The 20,376-nt window shown below is 45.3% G+C and overlaps 1 protein-coding gene across 1 annotated transcript in view; it reads right to left on the bottom strand.

Annotated features, from left to right (window-relative positions):
- LOC142917818 (protocadherin Fat 1-like) overlaps positions 1-4,856 on the bottom strand; it is a 38,130-nt gene extending 33,274 nt beyond the window's left edge. Inside the window, exon 1 of the mRNA XM_076062184.1 lies at positions 4,732-4,856. The gene's annotated coding sequence lies outside the window, so the exon portion shown is untranslated. The remainder of the gene's footprint in view (positions 1-4,731) is intronic.
- Positions 4,857-20,376: the final 15,520 nt, after the last annotated feature.

Here is a 20,376-nt window from a genome sequence, read left to right as displayed (position 1 = left end):
CAGTGAGGGAAAAAAGTATTTGATCCCCTGCTGATTTTGTACGTTTGCCCACTGACAAAGAAATGAGCAGTCAATCATTTTAATGGTAGGTTTATTTGAACAGTGAGAGACAGAATAACAACAAAACAATTCCAGAATAACGCATGTTAAAAATGTTATAAATTGATTTGCATTTTAATGAGGGAAATAAGTATTTGACCCCCTCTCAATCAGAAAGATTTCTGGCTCCCAGGTGTCTTTTATACAGGTAACGAGCTGAGATTAGGAGCACACTCTTAAAGGGAATGCGTCCTCCTCGGTCTCAGAGTCCCTGGAGAAGCTCGCGGTCGTGACGAGAGCCATCACCAGGGAACGCGTCCGTCGTGAACGACGCCCTCGAGAAAATTCTGATGGACAAACCATTGGGCTGACGAGCTAAAGAAGTACTTGACAGACTTTCCCGCTGAATAATTCTACATGGAGAAGACTCAACCCTCAATCGTTGCGAGTCTACTGCCAAATTGCTCGTCACAATTTACTTTACAGTTACGAGCCGCGAGTAAAAAAAAAATAGCATTTCGTGCAAGTCGTGTTTTTCGAATAACAAACCTTGCCAATGTATACAGGAGATTGTAACTTTCAGTTATTTTCATTGAAAGATGTATAAAAGGTTGCAGACCATCAAACACCGAATTCTAAAAAAAGGAGAGAGAGGGAAAGAGAGAGAGAGAGGGAGAGAGAGAGGGAGAGAGAGAGGGAGGGAGAGAGAGAGGGAGAGAGAGAGGGAGAGAGAGAGAGGGAGAGAGAGAGGGGGAGGGAGAGAGAGAGAGAGATATGGGCAAAGTGCACACCAGGCTGTTGTGCCAACAATACACCTGGGGGAGCACCAGACCGAAGAACGCGGACATCACCGACATGGAAGCCCGAGTCCTCAATTTGGAGGGTCGCCTCGCCGAGGACAGCGACCCTGCTCTTCTCCAAGAATACGAGGAGAATAGGGAGCGTCTCAAAGGGCTACATGAGGAGCAGACGAGGGGAGCGTTTGTGCGATCCCGGGTGAAGCTCATCACGGACCTCGACACGGGATCCCCGCTTTTCTACTTCCTCGGGAGGCAGAATGGGAGACGCAAATCCATGGAGTGCCTCTTTGATGGTGACGGTGTCCTGGTGCACGAACTCCAGCAGAAGTCGACCATCATCAGAGACTTCTACGGCAGCCTGTTCTCCCCTGAAGAAACATCGGAACCGGCCCAGGCGGAGGCATGGAGTGGTCTACCCACCCTGGGGGAAGACGGGAAAGAGCTGCTAGAGCAAAAGCTCACCAGGACTGACCTTGACGCAGCTGTAAGAGGACTGGCCCCAAATAAATCCCCAGGGTTAGACGGCCTAACAGGGGAATTTTACGCCGCTTTTTGGCCATCCCTGCGGGAGGACTACAGAGAGGTGCTGGAGGAAGCCTCAGTCACTGGGGTGATGCCTCAGTCTTGGAGGAGGGCGGTGCTCACTCTGCTTCCCAAGAACGGAGACCTGAGGCACCTACAAAACTGGCGTCTGGTCTCCCTCCTGAACACAGACTACAAAATATTGACGAAGGCTCTCTCCCTGCGACTGAAAGGGGTGATTGCACAAGTCGTACACGGGGACCAGTCCTACACCATCCCCAGACGAACCATCCACGACGGCATCTTCCTGGTCAGGGACCTCATCGCGGTGTCCCAGAGGTTGGGCATCCCAATTGCGTTTCTTGCTCTTGACCAGGAAAAGGCTTTTGACAGAGTGGACCACAAGTACCTGCTGGGAACCCTCAAGACCTTGGGTTTTGGGGATGCCTTTGTCCGAACGATCCGCCTACTCTACACCAAGGCGGAGTGCATGATCAAGATCAACGGCGCCCTCACTGCCCCGGTCAAATTCGAGCGAGGAATGAGACACGGATGCCCATTGTCGGGCCAACTTTATGCCCTGGCATTAGAGCCTTTCCTGAATCTCATAAGGCGGAGACTCAGCGGCCTGGTGCTGAGGGAACCAAGCGTCAAGTTGGTCCTGACGGTATACGCCGACAACGTCCTCCTCATCCTGCGCTCCCTGGCTGATGTCGCCCTGCTGCATGAGTGCCAGGAGGTCTTTTCGAAAGCCTCCTCATCAAAGATGAACTGGCAAAAGTGCAGCGGCCTGCTGGTTGGAGCGTGGGACATGACCGAGTGTCCCGAGAAGGAAAAAGCCATCAATTGGAGCACAACATCGCTGCACCACCTGGGGGTGTTCCTCGGACCAGAGGAGGAACCACCGCAGAGGAACTGGGTCGAGCTGGAGGAGAAGGTGAAGGAGCTGCTGGCCACCTGGAGTCGCCTGTGCAAGTTCCTCACCTTCAGGACAAAGACGTTGGTGGTGAACCAGCTGGTGACGTCCATGCTGTGGCACCGACTCTTCTCCCTGCACCCCCCCATGAGCCTCGTCAACGCACTTCAGAAGCGAGTCCTCGACTTCTTCTGGTCGGGTGGAGGACACCGGGTCGCGGGTGGGGTCCTGGCCCTGCCACTGGACGAGGGCGGTCATGGGCTGGTGTGCGTGCGGAGTCAGCTGGCCACCTTCCGACTGCAGGCAGCGCAAAAGTTCCTGCACGCCGCCCCTGCACTGGCCTGGAGCGTCACGGCCTCCTTCCTCCTGAAACAGCTGGGGGGTCTGCAGTGCTCCAAGTAACTATTCTACATGGACCTGCAGGGCCTCCCACTGGGACAGCTGCCACCCTTCTACAGAAGCGTCCTGCAGACATGGAGCTCCCTCGCCGTCAGGAGGCTGAACCAACTGCAATCGGCCGAGGATCTGGTCTTCGAACCGATCCTCAGGAACCCACAGACAAAGCTGCCATCCACCACCACCACCCCTGGCATAGAGAGGCGCCTCGCCAACGCGCGGCTCACCAGGATGGGAGATCTTGTGGAGCCTGAAACAAGGGGCCGGTGGTTCGGACCAGCAGACGTGGCCGCAAAGACAGGGCTGCAGTCGCTCCGGGTGGTTGCCTGGATCCTGGCCGAAGCCAAAGGGGCCTTCTCAGCGGCAGCGGGGAGAACGCCCCCCATCGGCGTTGGGGATGACGAGGCCCCTCTCGATCCCCCTCCACCGGAGCTCTCAGTCGTGCCACTGCATCGCCAATGCCGACAAACGAAGGCGGATCACAACCTGTGCCGGCTAGAAGACCTACCGGAGGTGGCCTTCGCAAATGTAAAGAGGAAGGTGCTCTACTCCTACATGGTCCGGTTCCACCAACAGGACACCCTGAGGAGCCACAAGGACCATGCCTGGAGGAAAGCCCTGCCCTGCGTCTCTCCGGAGAGGCCTCGCTGGAGGCAACTCTACTGCAGACCGACGCACAACCGCATCGGCGACCTCAGCTGGAGCATCGCCCACGGCACCGTCACCACCAACGTCTCCCTGGCGCGCTTCACCGACACGTCCCCGGAGTGCCGGTTCTGCGGTAAAGTGGAGACGGTGGCGCACCAATACGTGGAGTGCAAGAGCCTGGACTCGCTGTTCAAGGTCCTGAGAAACATCCTCCTAAGGTTCAGCCTCCACTTCTCCCCGATGGTCCTCATCTTTGGATACCCGAAGGGCGACGGACCCCAACATCTTCAGGGGCTGGTCAACGTGCTCTTCGGCTACGCCAAGCTTGCCATATACAGGGCGAGGAAGGTGGCCCTGGAGGGGCAACGTCCGGCCAGCAGCCTGGGCATCTTCCGCGCTCTGGTCGGAGCCAGGGTGTGGCTGGAGTTCCGCCACGCCCGGCTGACCCACGCCGTGCCGGCCTTCAAGGAGCAGTGGGCGCTGGAGGAGGCCGTGTGCTCGGTGGCAGATGACGGAGAGCTCTGCATGCAGATCTGAGCTACCCGTCGGAGGCCGTTTGACTGTGGGAAGGGCTGCGTGCAGGTGCAGCACTTGTCGTAGTTATAAAGAAAATAGAGAGCGAGAGAGAGCCAAATGGAGTAGGAAGAGAGGGGGCAGAGAGAGAGGGGGGGCGGAGAGGGGGTAGAGAGAGAGGAGAGGCAGAGAGGGGGGCAGAGAGGGGGTAGAGAGAGAGGGAAGGGGAAAAAAAAGTAAAAAAAATTGGGTCTTTCACTTAAAAGGGGGGGGGTTACAAAAAGCAAAGATAAAAAAAACAAAAAAAACGAAATGATGAACGGAGCAAAGTGTCGACTACACTGAGCATCTTCTTGCTTCTTCTGATCGTAAAAAAAGAGAGAGGGAGAGAGAGCGAGAGAGAGAGCGAGAGAGAGGGAGAGAGAGCGAGAGGGAGAGAGAGAGAGAAAGAGGGGGAGAGAGAGAGAGCGAGAGAGGGAGAGAGAGAGCGAGAGAGGGAGATAGAGGGAGAGGGAGAGAGAGGGAAGGGGAAAGAAAAAAAATATTTTTTTTGGGTCTTTCACTTAAAAGGGGGGTGGTTTATATAAAGCAAAGCATTAAAAAAACACAAAAAAACCGAAATGATGAACGGAGCAAAGAGCCGACTACACCGAGCATCTCCTTGTTTCTTCTGATCGTAAAAAAAGAGAGAGAGGGAGAGAGAGGGCGAGAGAGAGAGGGAGAGAGAGAGATGGAGAGAGAGAGGGCTCCACTTTGTGCTGCTCTTGGCTGGCATCTAGCAGCTCACTACTGCGTGCCGCGTGTGTGTGGTGACCACCACGGGTAACGAGACACACACACTCCACGGGGATGACGATGCAATGGTGACGAGGACAGCTCCTCGTCGTGACACTCTACCTGCTGCGCAAAGAGCGGAGACCGAAGAGGCCGACGCCGAGGAGCCGGGGTCGGAGCAGGCGGAATCCTTCTCAGAGACGGCAAACAGACGCCATCGCTCCCGGGACTCGGCCTTCGTGGGCGTGGCCCTTTGGTCACGCCCCTTCTTAGGCCCCGCCCCCTGACTACGCCACTTTCCAGGACCATCCATTGGCCACGCCCCCTTTTCAGGCTCCGCCCTTGGTCACGCCCCCGTTCCTAATTAATAACATTCAGTAGAGTCACGTAGGCATAAGAAATAATAAAATTACATAATAGCGTACGACGTTTTGATTGCAACAAAAGCAATCATCAGGTACAGAAGAGCTAAATTTAAGAGAGAGAGGAAACACATAACTGCAGATATCTACACAGAGGAGCACACTAAATTAAACAGGTTTTAGCAAAATTTGGAAACCATATAAAGCAACACAGACCGACCGTCTGTGTTGCTTTATATGGTTTCCAAATGTCCTCTTGAAATCACGCGATACCCCCCTCCCCCATTCTTTTGGCCAAGTGTAAGAAATACAATTTTAGACTTACAACTTTTTTTTGTTATTTCCTTTGAACCTTTATACGTGACTTTACCGAATGACCTAAAGAAACAGCTTTTATTATTTTACATTTATTATTTTGAATTTAAAATTTATTTTGTATTTTCCTTCTACGTAACTTTACCGAAAGAACCCAGAATACGAATGTCGGCATTGACGAAAGTTTTAAGTAAAAAAATAATTATTATTATTATATTTGTGTGTGTGTGTCGCTTGGCAGGATGGTGGGATATGGCTGTAGCATGGAGCCCATGGAGACTTCATCCAGCAGTGGATTGACCACGTCGAGTGTGCATGATGATAACGTCATGTACACATTAAGTACGAATAGACACGCGTGTAGTTATGTATATGTGTGTGTGTGTACGGGGAGCGGTAGCGCAGTGGTTAGCGTATCTACGCTCCACGAACCCAGCAGCAGCTTCTACTAAGAGCAGTTCCATTACCGACCACGGCTGTCATCAGTGGCGAACGGTGTCGGAACCGGTTCTGTGAGTCCCATAGAGCTCCCCTCGGCCTTCAGTGCGGGTGGAGTAAAAAAACATTTTTTTAATATCCGCAGTTGGGAATACAAAGGCGGACGGGTGTGGGAGCTTCCATCGGTGCCTCTCTAACAGCCCTTGTGGCCCAACAGCGTCACACGCAGGTTTATTTTTAATATCCATCTATATTGATAGAGAGAGATATCTGAGTGTCTGACAGAGAATATCAACAGTGTGAATCCATCTAAATACGAGTAGACAGAGAGAGATTAAATGAAATGGCTTTCATTTAATCTCTCTCTGTCTCTCTCACATCACTCTGTCAGTCCACCGCTGGATGATGATCAAGATGATGATGATCATCATCATCTTGGCCTGCAGTGTGGTGAGTGAGTGGCTGGGTGAATGGGTGAGTGATCAAGATGATGATGATCATCATCATCTTGGCCTGCAGTGTGGTGAGTGAGTGGCTGGGTGAATGGGTGAGTGACCGTTGTCCTGACCTGAGTGGTGAGTGAGTGGGTGAGTGGATGTGTGAGTGTTGTTGTGACCTGCAGTGTGGTGAGTGGTTGGTGTGACCTGCAGTGTGGTGAGTGGGTGAGTGAGTGGGTGAGTGAGTGTTGCTGTGACCTACAGTGTGGTGAGTGGGTGGTGAGTGGGTAAGTGTTGTCGTGACCTGCAGTGTGGTGAGTGAGTAGTGAGTGAGTGTTGTTGTGACCTGCAGTGTGGTGAGTGAGTGGTGAGTGAGTGGGTGAAGATTCACTGTTGTTTTGGTTTTAGGCTGTATATAAATGTTAAATGACATTTATTATTCATGTTAATGTGTGCTTCAGTCTGACATTGCATAGCGCATACATCAAGCAAACAAATACCCAGATCTCTTACTTGGCTTTTAATATACCACAGAGACACATGCAGACTGCAGGCACCTATAAAGACCAGCATAGCACATCAATTGTGGTGTCATCTGCAGCATGGCCTCGCCACCTTTGTCTCCCCAGTGCTGATGTTCACACACGACATCAGTCGGATATTTAAGGCTGAGTTGACCTTGGGAAGGCCCAGGACAGGTATGTTGTTGTATACCGCTGTATGTTGTTCAGCAGTGGATTGACTAAAGGCTGTACATTATTATTTTTACAGCTCATGAATAATGGCTGCATGGACGATTCATGCCAGGAGTGATGGCACAGTGACGGATTAGAGATGGACAAGAGATGGATAAGAGATGGATAAGTAAGTAATAAATGGCACGGCATTTTTTTTCTCTCTCAAAGGAATCAATCTTTATGGACATTTTGAACTGGGTCATAGTTTTACTTCTGCGCGCCTCTCGCATCTCCGCAAGTGACATGCGCGCGGCAGGGGCAGAGTTGCTATTATTAATACCCGGTGGATTACGTAATGTCTGCAGGCGCGTGCGCTACACCGCACTCTGTAATAAAACACGTGCTTCCCGACAGGCGCGCTGTAACGGGAGATAATGAATCCGCGGCGGAATGATCAAGCATGGATCAAGCTGTGATATTTTGAACACCTGTTTCTTTCTGCTCGAGCATGGATCAAGCAGTGTTCGAGATTTTGCATGGTAAAAAAAAAAATCGGTCGATTCCCCGTTTATTTGAAGATTGTTGGGTCGTTAAAATACGTCGATTCCCGTAGCGGTATTCCACATATGGGTAAATCCACGCCTGATTATTCCATACGTGGGCCTAAAATGCGACCGTAATTTATTATTCATTCTGTCGCGGATTAATTTTGTCCTGTTGGAGCGCATTCCCAGGCAGTGGCGTTGGCCGTGCTTGCTAATGAGTTCTCCTCCGGGGCATTGGAGGCGTGCGCATTGATGCGACAGCGAGCTGAAAGAGTCCAAATACACGGAACGGCTGTGGCACCGGAACACGAGATTGATTTTCTGTTAGTGGCAAGTGCGTGGGGGCTGCTGCCCCTCATCTTCTTCCTCCTCCTCTTCCCTCCTCGTTGCTGCCGTTCGCAGCTCCGAGCTCGCTGCCTCCGCGCAAACTCCTACGAGACACGTCTCTTGGCTGGCTCTCGGCCACCTCGGGTCATTCGCACACACACGCTCCCCGCGTGCATTTCCCCTACACGTACCCAGGTATACGCCGCTGCCCACACTCGGCCATGCGCGGTTACCCACCACGTGCCCACGCTAAAAATAGCGCGGCGGCTGCCCGCGCGTCGCTCCCTTCGTCCGCTACGACTCGCGCTATAAATAGCCGTGTAAAGATGCGCGACCGCGGCTCCGCACGAGCACCACCAGTCATGCCACCGACCACAATGCCCACCACCACCACGATAGCCACAACTACCACTGCCACAACCGCAACAACCGTTGTATGATTATGCACGCGCGTACCCGGGTACCTCACGGCGCAGCTCTACACACACGCGGTAACCACCGCCAGCAGCAGCATCACGCACTTGAATTGCATAATCTTGTTTTATTTTACCGTCGATTATTTATTCTCCACGAATAAACAGACTAGACTGTTTCGATTTAAAGCTTTCGTGACTGCAAGGATTCATCTTCTTTGGTTCTTTCGGTAAAGTCACGTAGAATGAGAATAAAATAATAAATTGATAAAATAAAATAACACAATAATATTCTGACGACGTTTCGGCCACAACACAAGCGGCCTTCATCAGGTGAAGGGACGAGACTGTCTGGTAGGACAGCGCTGGAGTGAAAAAAGCCACGCTCAGATCATGACCTTTAAGCTGTGTCAGAAGAAACAAAGCGCCTTGACAAAGGAATTAGCATATAATTTAGCATTGAAATGGCCGAGTGATTAGCTTGTGACTGGTCACAGAAATGGCTATGTTAAAGTTAAAGCTTACACATCCGCAGAGGCACCCCTTGACAAAGGAATTAGCATAGAATTTAGCATTGAAATAGCTAAGTTAAAGCATACACATCCGCAGAGGCACCCCTTGACAAAGGAATTAGCATAGAATTTAGCATTGAAATAGCTGAGTGATTAGCTTGTAACTGGTCACAGAAATAGCTATGTTAAAGTCAGAGCATACACATTCACCGAGGCACCTAGTACAAATCAAACAGGAGAATTTAGCATTGAAATAACTAGGCGAATGTAGCATTGAATTAATTGAGTGATTAGCTAGTGACTGGTCACAGAAATGGCTATGTTGAAGTCAAGGCCTATACATCTGAGCTATTCACAGTAACTGGGTATACAATACAATGTATAATGAATACTACATAGTGAACCAATAAAAAACTAAAATATAAATTACCTTAATGTTATCAATAAACTCTATATTCTCCAATCAGCTAAGCTACCAACAATAAGTCGTTATATATCACAATGCTATATGGTGAAAAAAAAATGGGTGGATTCTTACCCTCAACTTTAGCAACACGGATAGCTACGGGCCCCGTTCAGACGGACGAGTTCATCCAAGGTCGAAACAGAGGAGGGGGAGAGAGACAGCTGCGAGGCGCTATTATACTCCATGTTGTAAACCATACCATTAACCGTGGTGTGAGAGGTATTAAGAGTCAATGCTGGCGAAAGAGCTGCGGTCTGAAGGTCATCGTGAAATACAATTAATTAAGAACGGAAATGGTTTAAAACATCTTTCCAATGGTTACTAAGCCAGAATCCATCTTCTCGGTTGAAATTGTCTCTGTGCTTGTATATGTGAATGGCCTCATGAACGAATCTCTCATGGTAGCCGGCTAGTTTGCAAAGAACCTCCGTCTTGGAGAAGTCAATGTCATGTGAGCCCACTGAATTATAACAGTGATCTGCCACGGCAGAGGAGTTCGTCCTACCGTGTTTCAAGTCTGCTTTATGTTCGCGGATGCGGTCCGAGATATGTCGTTTTATGTATTGTGTTGAATCGGACCTGGATCTTGTGTTTATTCAGGATTTTGGAGATATTTTTAGTGACCCCTGCAATGTAGGGTAAGGTGATGGTTTTGAGTGGCTCCACAAGAGAATCCTTCTTTATGACTGGAGTGATGGCTTTGCGAATTGTGTAGTCGGAGTAACCATTAGCCCTGAGAGCCTGGTGTACGTGATTGAGTTCACTGGTAATGTGTTCCTGGTTGGAAATGCATTGGGCTCTATGGTATAGAGTCTTGATGAGGGAGTTCTTCTGGGATGGATGGTGGTGGGAATCCGGTTTCAAGTAAGCATCTGTATGGGTGGCTTTCCTGTAGACAGAGTGGCTCATTGAACCATCATGTCTCCTTTTACTTAAGACATCCAAAAAGGGTAGTTTGCCATCTTTTTCGACCTCCATGGTAAATCTGATGGCTGGGTGTATGGAATTGATGTGGTCGCGGAATTGGTCTAGAGCAGGCTGGCCATGTGGCCAGCTGACAAAGGTGTCATCCACGTACCTCTTCCATAAGGTCGGGCGTAGAGTGGCAGTCTGGATGGCGTCAGTTTCAAATTTTTCCATGAATACGTTGGCTACAACCCGAGATAAGGGGAGCCCATTGGGGTGCCCTCAGTTTGTTTGTAGAAAGTTCCATTCCAGGTGAAGTATGTGTGTTGTGAATGTGTATGCTCTGACTTTAACATAGCTATCTCTGTGACCAGTTACAAGCTAATCACTCAGCTATTTCAATGCTAAATTCTATGCTAATTCCTTTGTCAAGGGGTGCCTCTGCGGATGTGTATGCTTTAACTTAGCTATTTCAATGTTAAATTCTATGCTAATTCCTTTGTCAAGGGGTGCCTCTGCGGATGTGTATGCTTTAACTTTAACATAGCCATTTCTGTGACCAATCACAAGCTAATCACTCAGCCATTTCAATGCTAAATTATATGCTAATTCCTTTGTAAAGGTGCTTTGTTTGTTCTGACACAGCTTAAAGGTCGTGATCTGAGCGTGGCCTTTTTTCACTCTAGCGCTGTCCTACCAGACAGTCTCGTCCCTTCACCTGATGAAGGCTGCTTGTGTTGTTGCCGAAACGTCGTGAGAATATTATTGTGTTATTTTATTTATCAATTTATTATTTTATTCTCATTCTACGTGACTTTACCGAAATAACCAAAGAAGACTAGACTGTGCATGTCAGTGCGGACCAGCAGGACAGGTCTAACCTATCTCTCTACTGCCCGATGCTTAATCGACCTGTCCGCTCTCTCTATTTTCTCTCCGAATTTCGCCACCTTTAGTCTTACCCCTCTCCCTCGTACTTGCGGTCCGACCTCGCGGCGATGGAGGTCGCGGCAAGATGATGCTGCAAACGGAATCTGGCTGCTCTCTGCCCCGTCTCACGGACGTGCGAGTAACAGTGAGGTGACGGCTCCTCGATCCCTCCCTCCTGTTGATCTTCAAAGCCCTCGCGCCGCCAATCTGCGGTGCATCACGGGTAGAACCATTAATCCGCGGTGCATCATGGGTAGAGACGCTAACCCGCGGTGCATTATGGGTAGAGACGCTAACCCGCGGTGCATCATGGGTAGAGACGCTAACCCACGGTGCATCATGGGTAGAGATGCTAACCCGTGGTGCACCATGGGTAGAGAAGCTTAAACCCGCGTTGCCCCACTCCCCACCTGCCTGCTGGTCCGCGTGTGTCCTGGGCATCTCCTCACTGCGGTTCTCAGCGAGTTCGCCGTGGTCATTTAAGTTAAGCCACGGCGCCCCAGTGTCATTTGGCCTGGGGGGGGGGGGGGGTGCCTGCCAATTCCCTGGCCCTTAGAAACCGTGGAGCACCCCCACGAGGGGGCCTCTCGGGTAAAAACTCAGGGCAGGTGCCCGCCCCCTCCCCACGAGGCCCTACGTGAGTGTGTGTGTTTATGTGGGGGGGGGGGGGGGGAAGTGCTGTGACGGGAGCCGGGTGGCTTCTCGGTCGCAGCAGCACAGCGACTGCCCCGGTTTCGACGGAGCGGCTTCGCTGTTGTGGCACCACACAGGTGCACTAATGCACGGTACCGTTATTTTATCATTAGCCCAGTGAGTACCGTTATTTTATAATTAGCCCAGTCAGTAGCGTTATTTTATCATTAGCCCAGTGAGTACCGTTATTTTATCATTAGCCCAGTGAGTACCGTTATTTTATCATTAGCACAGTGAGTACTGTTATTTTATCATTAACCCAGTCAGTACCGTTATTTTATCATTAGCCCAGTCAGTACCGTTATTTTATCATTAGCCCAGCGAGTACCGTTATTTTATCATTAGCCCAGCGAGTACTGTTATTTTATCATTAGCCCAGTGAGTACCGTTATTTTATCATTAGCCCAGTGAGTACCGTTATTTTATCATTAGCCCAGTGAGTATGGTTATTTTATCATTAGCCCAGTGAGTACCGTTATTTTATCATTAGCCGAGTGAGTACCGTTATTTTATCATTAGCTCAGTGAGTACCGTTATTTTATCATTAGCTCAGTGAGTACCATTATTTCATCATTAGCCCAGTGAGTACCGTTATTTTATCATTAGCCCAGTGAGTACCGTTATTTTATCATTAGCCCAGTGAGTACCGTTATTTTATCATTAGCCCAGTGAGTACCGTTATTTTATCATTAGCCCAGTGAGTACTGTTATTTTATCATTAGTCCAGTCAGTACCGTTATTTTATCATTAGCCCAGTGAGTACCGTTATTTTATCATTAGCCCAGCGAGTACCGTTATTTTATCATTAGCCCAGCGAGTACCGTTATTTTATCATTAGCCCAGCGAGTACCGTTATTTTATCCTTAGCCCAACGAGTACCGTTATTTTATCCTTAGCCCAGCGAGTACCGTTATTTCATCATTAGCCCGGCGAGTACTGTTATTTTATCATTAGCCCAGTGAGTACCGTTATTTTATCATTAGCCCAGTGAGTAGCGTTATTTTATCATTAGCACAGTGAGTACCGTTATTTTATCATTAACCCAGTCAGTACCGTTATGTTATCATTAGCCCAGTGAGTACCGTTATTTTATCATTAGCCCAGTGAGTTCCGTTATTTTATCATTAGCCCAGTGAGTACCATTATTTTATCATTAGGCCGGTGAGTACCGTTATTTTATCCTTAGCCCAGTGAGTACCGTTATTTTATCATTAGCCCAGTGAGTACCGTTATTTTATCATTAGCCCAGTGAGTACCGTTATTTAATCATTAGCCCAGTGAGTACCATTATTTTATCATTAGCCCAGTGAGTATGGTTATTTTATCATTAGCCCAGTGAGTACCGTTATTTTATCATTAGCCCAGTGAGTACCGTTATTTTATCATTAGCCCAGTGAGTATGGTTATTTTATCATTAGCCCAGTGAGTACCGTTATTTTATCATTAGCCCAGTGAGTACCATTATTTTATCATTAGCCCAGTGAATAACGTTATTTTATCATTAGCCCAGTGAGTATGGTTAGTTTATCATTAGCCCAGTGAGTACCGTTATTTTATCATTAGCCCAGCGAGTACCGTTATTTTATCATTAGCCCAGCAAGTACCGTTATTTTATCATTAGCCCAGCGAGTACCGGTATTTTATCCTTAGCCCAACGAGTACCGTTATTTTATCCTTAGCCCAGCGAGTACCGTTATTTCATCATTAGCCCGGCGAGTACTGTTATTTTATCATTAGCCCAGTGAGTACCGTTATTTTATCATTAGCCCAGTGAGTAGCGTTATTTTATCATTAGCACAGTGAGTACCGTTATTTTATCATTAACCCAGTCAGTACCGTTATGTTATCATTAGCCCAGTGAGTACCGTTATTTTATCATTAGCCCAGTGAGTACCGTTATTTTATCATTAGCCCAGTGAGTACCGTTATTCTATCATTAGGCCAGTGAGTACCGTTATTTTATCCTTAGCCCAGTGAGTACCGTTATTTTATCATTAGCCCAGTGAGTACCGTTATTTTATCATTAGCCCAGTGAGTACGGTTATTTAATTATTAGCCCAGTGAGTACCGTTATTTTATCATTAGCCCAGTGAGTATGGTTATTTTATCATTAGCCCAGTGAGTACCGTTATTTTATCATTAGCCCAGTGAGTACCGTTATTTTATCATTAGCCCAGTGAGTATGGTTATTTTATCATTAGCCCAGTGAGTACCGTTATTTTATCATTAGCCCAGTGAGTATGGTTATTTTATCATTAGCCCAGTGAGTACCGTTATTTTATCATTAGCCCAGTGAGTACCGTTATTTTATCATTAGCCCAGTGAGTATGGTTATTTTATCATTAGCCCAGTGAGTACCGTTATTTTATCATTAGCCCAGTGAGTACCATTATTTTATCATTAGCCCAGTGAATAACGTTATTTTATCATTAGCCCAGTGAGTATGGTTATTTTATCATTAGCCCAGTGAGTACCGTTATTTTATCATTAGCCCAGCGAGTACCGTTATTTTATCATTAGCCCAGCGAGTACCGTTATTTTATCATTAGCCCAGCGAGTACCGTTATTTTATCCTTAGCCCAACGAGTACCGTTATTTTATCCTTAGCCCAGCGAGTACCGTTATTTCATCATTAGCCCAGTGAGTAGCGTTATTTTATCATTAGCACAGTGAGTACCGTTATTTTATCATTAACCCAGTCAGTACCGTTATGTTATCATTAGCCCAGTGAGTACCGTTATTTTATCATTAGCCCAGTGAGTACCGTTATTTTATCATTAGCCCAGTGAGTACCGTTATTCTATCATTAGGCCAGTGAGTACCGTTATTTTATCCTTAGCCCAGTGAGTACCGTTATTTTATCATTAGCCCAGTGAGTACCGTTATTTTATCATTAGCCCAGTGAGTACCGTTATTTAATCATTAGCCCAGTGAGTACCATTATTTTATCATTAGCCCAGTGAGTATGGTTATTTTATCATTAGCCCAGTGAGTACCGTTATTTTATCATTAGCCCAGTGAGTACCGTTATTTTATCATTAGCCCAGTGAGTATGGTTATTTTATCATTAGCCCAGTGAGTACCGTTATTTTATCATTAGCCCAGTGAGTACCATTATTTTATCATTAGCCCAGTGAATAACGTTATTTTATCATTAGCCCAGTGAGTATGGTTAGTTTATCATTAGCCCAGTGAGTATGGTTAGTTTATCATTAGCCCAGTGAGTACCGTTATTTTATCATTAGCCCAGCGAGTACCGTTATTTTATCATTAGCCCAGCAAGTACCGTTATTTTATCATTAGCCCAGCGAGTACCGGTATTTTATCCTTAGCCCAACGAGTACCGTTATTTTATCCTTAGCCCAGCGAGTACCGTTATTTCATCATTAGCCCGGCGAGTACTGTTATTTTATCATTAGCCCAGTGAGTACCGTTATTTTATCATTAGCCCAGTGAGTAGCGTTATTTTATCATTAGCACAGTGAGTACCGTTATTTTATCATTAACCCAGTCAGTACCGTTATGTTATCATTAGCCCAGTGAGTACCGTTATTTTATCATTAGCCCAGTGAGTACCGTTATTTTATCATTAGCCCAGTGAGTACCGTTATTCTATCATTAGGCCAGTGAGTACCGTTATTTTATCCTTAGCCCAGTGAGTACCGTTATTTTATCATTAGCCCAGTGAGTACCGTTATTTTATCATTAGCCCAGTGAGTACGGTTATTTAATTATTAGCCCAGTGAGTACCGTTATTTTATCATTAGCCCAGTGAGTATGGTTATTTTATCATTAGCCCAGTGAGTACCGTTATTTTATCATTAGCCCAGTGAGTACCGTTATTTTATCATTAGCCCAGTGAGTATGGTTATTTTATCATTAGCCCAGTGAGTACCGTTATTTTATCATTAGCCCAGTGAGTATGGTTATTTTATCATTAGCCCAGTGAGTACCGTTATTTTATCATTAGCCCAGTGAGTACCGTTATTTTATCATTAGCCCAGTGAGTATGGTTATTTTATCATTAGCCCAGTGAGTACCGTTATTTTATCATTAGCCCAGTGAGTACCATTATTTTATCATTAGCCCAGTGAATAACGTTATTTTATCATTAGCCCAGTGAGTATGGTTATTTTATCATTAGCCCAGTGAGTACCGTTATTTTATCATTAGCCCAGCGAGTACCGTTATTTTATCATTAGCCCAGCGAGTACCGTTATTTTATCATTAGCCCAGCGAGTACCGTTATTTTATCCTTAGCCCAACGAGTACCGTTATTTTATCCTTAGCCCAGCGAGTACCGTTATTTCATCATTAGCCCAGTGAGTAGCGTTATTTTATCATTAGCACAGTGAGTACCGTTATTTTATCATTAACCCAGTCAGTACCGTTATGTTATCATTAGCCCAGTGAGTACCGTTATTTTATCATTAGCCCAGTGAGTACCGTTATTTTATCATTAGCCCAGTGAGTACCGTTATTCTATCATTAGGCCAGTGAGTACCGTTATTTTATCCTTAGCCCAGTGAGTACCGTTATTTTATCATTAGCCCAGTGAGTACCGTTATTTTATCATTAGCCCAGTGAGTACGGTTATTTAATTATTAGCCCAGTGAGTACCGTTATTTTATCATTAGCCCAGTGAGTATGGTTATTTTATCATTAGCCCAGTGAGTACCGTTATTTTATCATTAGCCCAGTGAGTACCGTTATTTTATCATTAGCCCAGTGAGTATGGTTATTTTATCATTAGCCCAGTGAGTACCGTTATTTTATCATTAGCCCAGTGAGTATGGTTATTTTATCATTAGCCCAGTGAGTACCGTTATTTTATCATTAGCCCAGTGAGTACCGTTATTTTATCATTAGCCCAGTGAGTATGGTTATTTTATCATTAGCCCAGTGAGTACCGTTATTTTATCATTAGCCCAGTGAGTACCATTATTTTATCATTAGCCCAGTGAATAACGTTATTTTATCATTAGCCCAGTGAGTATGGTTATTTTATCATTAGCCCAGTGAGTACCGTTATTTTATCATTAGCCCAGCGAGTACCGTTATTTTATCATTAGCCCAGCGAGTACCGTTATTTTATCATTAGCCCAGCGAGTACCGTTATTTTATCCTTAGCCCAACGAGTACCGTTATTTTATCCTTAGCCCAGCGAGTACCGTTATTTCATCATTAGCCCGGCGAGTACTGTTATTTTATCATTAGCCCAGTGAGTACCGTTATTTTATCATTAGCCCAGTGAGTAGAGTTATTTTATCATTAGCACAGTGAGTACCGTTATTTTATCATTAACCCAGTCAGTACCGTTATGTTATCATTAGCCCAGTGAGTACCATTATTTTATCATTAGCCCAGTGAGTACCGTTATTTTATCATTAGCCCAGTGAGTACCGTTATTTTATCATTAACCCAGTCAGTACCGTTATGTTATCATTAGCCCAGTGAGTACCATTATTTTATCATTAGCCCAGTGAGTACCGTTATTTTATCATTAGCACAGTGAGTACCGTTATTTTATCATTAACCCAGTCAGTACCGTTATGTTATCATTAGCCCAGTGAGTACCATTATTTTATCATTAGCCCAGTGAGTACCGTTATTTTATCATTAGCCCAGTGAGTAGCGTTATTCTATAATTAGGCCGGTGAGTACCGTTATTTTATCTTTAGCCCAGTGAGTACCGTTATTTTATCATTAGCCCAGTGAGTACCGTTATTTTATCATTAGCCCAGCGAGTACCGTTATTTTATCATTAGCCCAGCAAGTACCGTTATTTTATCATTAGCCCAGCGAGTACCGGTATTTTATCCTTAGCCCAACGAGTACCGTTATTTTATCCTTAGCCCAGCGAGTACCGTTATTTCATCATTAGCCCGGCGAGTACTGTTATTTTATCATTAGCCCAGTGAGTACCGTTATTTTATCATTAGCCCAGTGAGTAGCGTTATTTTATCATTAGCACAGTGAGTACCGTTATTTTATCATTAACCCAGTCAGTACCGTTATGTTATCATTAGCCCAGTGAGTACCGTTATTTTATCATTAGCCCAGTGAGTACCGTTATTTTATCATTAGCCCAGTGAGTACCGTTATTCTATCATTAGGCCAGTGAGTACCGTTATTTTATCCTTAGCCCAGTGAGTACCGTTATTTTATCATTAGCCCAGTGAGTACCGTTATTTTATCATTAGCCCAGTGAGTACGGTTATTTAATTATTAGCCCAGTGAGTACCGTTATTTTATCATTAGCCCAGTGAGTATGGTTATTTTATCATTAGCCCAGTGAGTACCGTTATTTTATCATTAGCCCAGTGAGTACCGTTATTTTATCATTAGCCCAGTGAGTATGGTTATTTTATCATTAGCCCAGTGAGTACCGTTATTTTATCATTAGCCCAGTGAGTATGGTTATTTTATCATTAGCCCAGTGAGTACCGTTATTTTATCATTAGCCCAGTGAGTACCGTTATTTTATCATTAGCCCAGTGAGTATGGTTATTTTATCATTAGCCCAGTGAGTACCGTTATTTTATCATTAGCCCAGTGAGTACCATTATTTTATCATTAGCCCAGTGAATAACGTTATTTTATCATTAGCCCAGTGAGTATGGTTATTTTATCATTAGCCCAGTGAGTACCGTTATTTTATCATTAACCCAGTCAGTACCGTTATGTTATCATTAGCCCAGTGAGTACCATTATTTTATCATTAGCCCAGTGAGTACCGTTATTTTATCATTAGCACAGTGAGTACCGTTATTTTATCATTAACCCAGTCAGTACCGTTATGTTATCATTAGCCCAGTGAGTACCATTATTTTATCATTAGCCCAGTGAGTACCGTTATTTTATCATTAGCCCAGTGAGTACCGTTATTCTATAATTAGGCCGGTGAGTACCGTTATTTTATCTTTAGCCCAGTGAGTACCGTTATTTTATCATTAGCCCAGTGAGTACCGTTATTTTATCATTAGCCCAGCGAGTACCGTTATTTTATCATTAGCCCAGCAAGTACCGTTATTTTATCATTAGCCCAGCGAGTACCGGTATTTTATCCTTAGCCCAACGAGTACCGTTATTTTATCCTTAGCCCAGCGAGTACCGTTATTTCATCATTAGCCCGGCGAGTACTGTTATTTTATCATTAGCCCAGTGAGTACCGTTATTTTATCATTAGCCCAGTGAGTAGCGTTATTTTATCATTAGCACAGTGAGTACCGTTATTTTATCATTAACCCAGTCAGTACCGTTATGTTATCATTAGCCCAGTGAGTACCGTTATTTTATCATTAGCCCAGTGAGTACCGTTATTTTATCATTAGCCCAGTGAGTACCGTTATTCTATCATTAGGCCAGTGAGTACCGTTATTTTATCCTTAGCCCAGTGAGTACCGTTATTTTATCATTAGCCCAGTGAGTACCGTTATTTTATCATTAGCCCAGTGAGTACGGTTATTTAATTATTAGCCCAGTGAGTACCGTTATTTTATCATTAGCCCAGTGAGTATGGTTATTTTATCATTAGCCCAGTGAGTACCGTTATTTTATCATTAGCCCAGTGAGTACCGTTATTTTATCATTAGCCCAGTGAGTATGGTTATTTTATCATTAGCCCAGTGAGTACCGTTATTTTATCATTAGCCCAGTGAGTATGGTTATTTTATCATTAGCCCAGTGAGTACCGTTATTTTATCATTAGCCCAGTGAGTACCGTTATTTTATCATTAGCCCAGTGAGTATGGTTATTTTATCATTAGCCCAGTGAGTACCGTTATTTTATCATTAGCCCAGTGAGTACCATTATTTTATCATTAGCCCAGTGAATAACGTTATTTTATCATTAGCCCAGTGAGTATGGTTATTTTATCATTAGCCCAGTGAGTACCGTTATTTTATCATTAGCCCAGCGAGTACCGTTATTTTATCATTAGCCCAGCGAGTACCGTTATTTTATCATTAGCCCAGCGAGTACCGTTATTTTATCCTTAGCCCAACGAGTACCGTTATTTTATCCTTAGCCCAGCGAGTACCGTTATTTCATCATTAGCCCAGTGAGTAGCGTTATTTTATCATTAGCACAGTGAGTACCGTTATTTTATCATTAACCCAGTCAGTACCGTTATGTTATCATTAGCCCAGTGAGTACCGTTATTTTATCATTAGCCCAGTGAGTACCGTTATTTTATCATTAGCCCAGTGAGTACCGTTATTCTATCATTAGGCCAGTGAGTACCGTTATTTTATCCTTAGCCCAGTGAGTACCGTTATTTTATCATTAGCCCAGTGAGTACCGTTATTTTATCATTAGCCCAGTGAGTACCGTTATTTAATCATTAGCCCAGTGAGTACCATTATTTTATCATTAGCCCAGTGAGTATGGTTATTTTATCATTAGCCCAGTGAGTACCGTTATTTTATCATTAGCCCAGTGAGTACCGTTATTTTATCATTAGCCCAGTGAGTATGGTTATTTTATCATTAGCCCAGTGAGTACCGTTATTTTATCATTAGCCCAGTGAGTACCATTATTTTATCATTAGCCCAGTGAATAACGTTATTTTATCATTAGCCCAGTGAGTATGGTTAGTTTATCATTAGCCCAGTGAGTACCGTTATTTTATCATTAGCCCAGCGAGTACCGTTATTTTATCATTAGCCCAGCAAGTACCGTTATTTTATCATTAGCCCAGCGAGTACCGGTATTTTATCCTTAGCCCAACGAGTACCGTTATTTT

The sequence above is a fragment of the Petromyzon marinus genome, unplaced genomic scaffold (assembly GCF_048934315.1).
Source record: "Petromyzon marinus isolate PM22_M1 ecotype Great Lakes invasive population unplaced genomic scaffold, UKy_Petmar_22M1.pri1.0 PM_G_Scaffold_53, whole genome shotgun sequence".
Taxonomy (NCBI): domain Eukaryota; kingdom Metazoa; phylum Chordata; class Hyperoartia; order Petromyzontiformes; family Petromyzontidae; genus Petromyzon; species Petromyzon marinus.
This window is presented reverse-complemented; position numbering and strand designations above follow the sequence as displayed.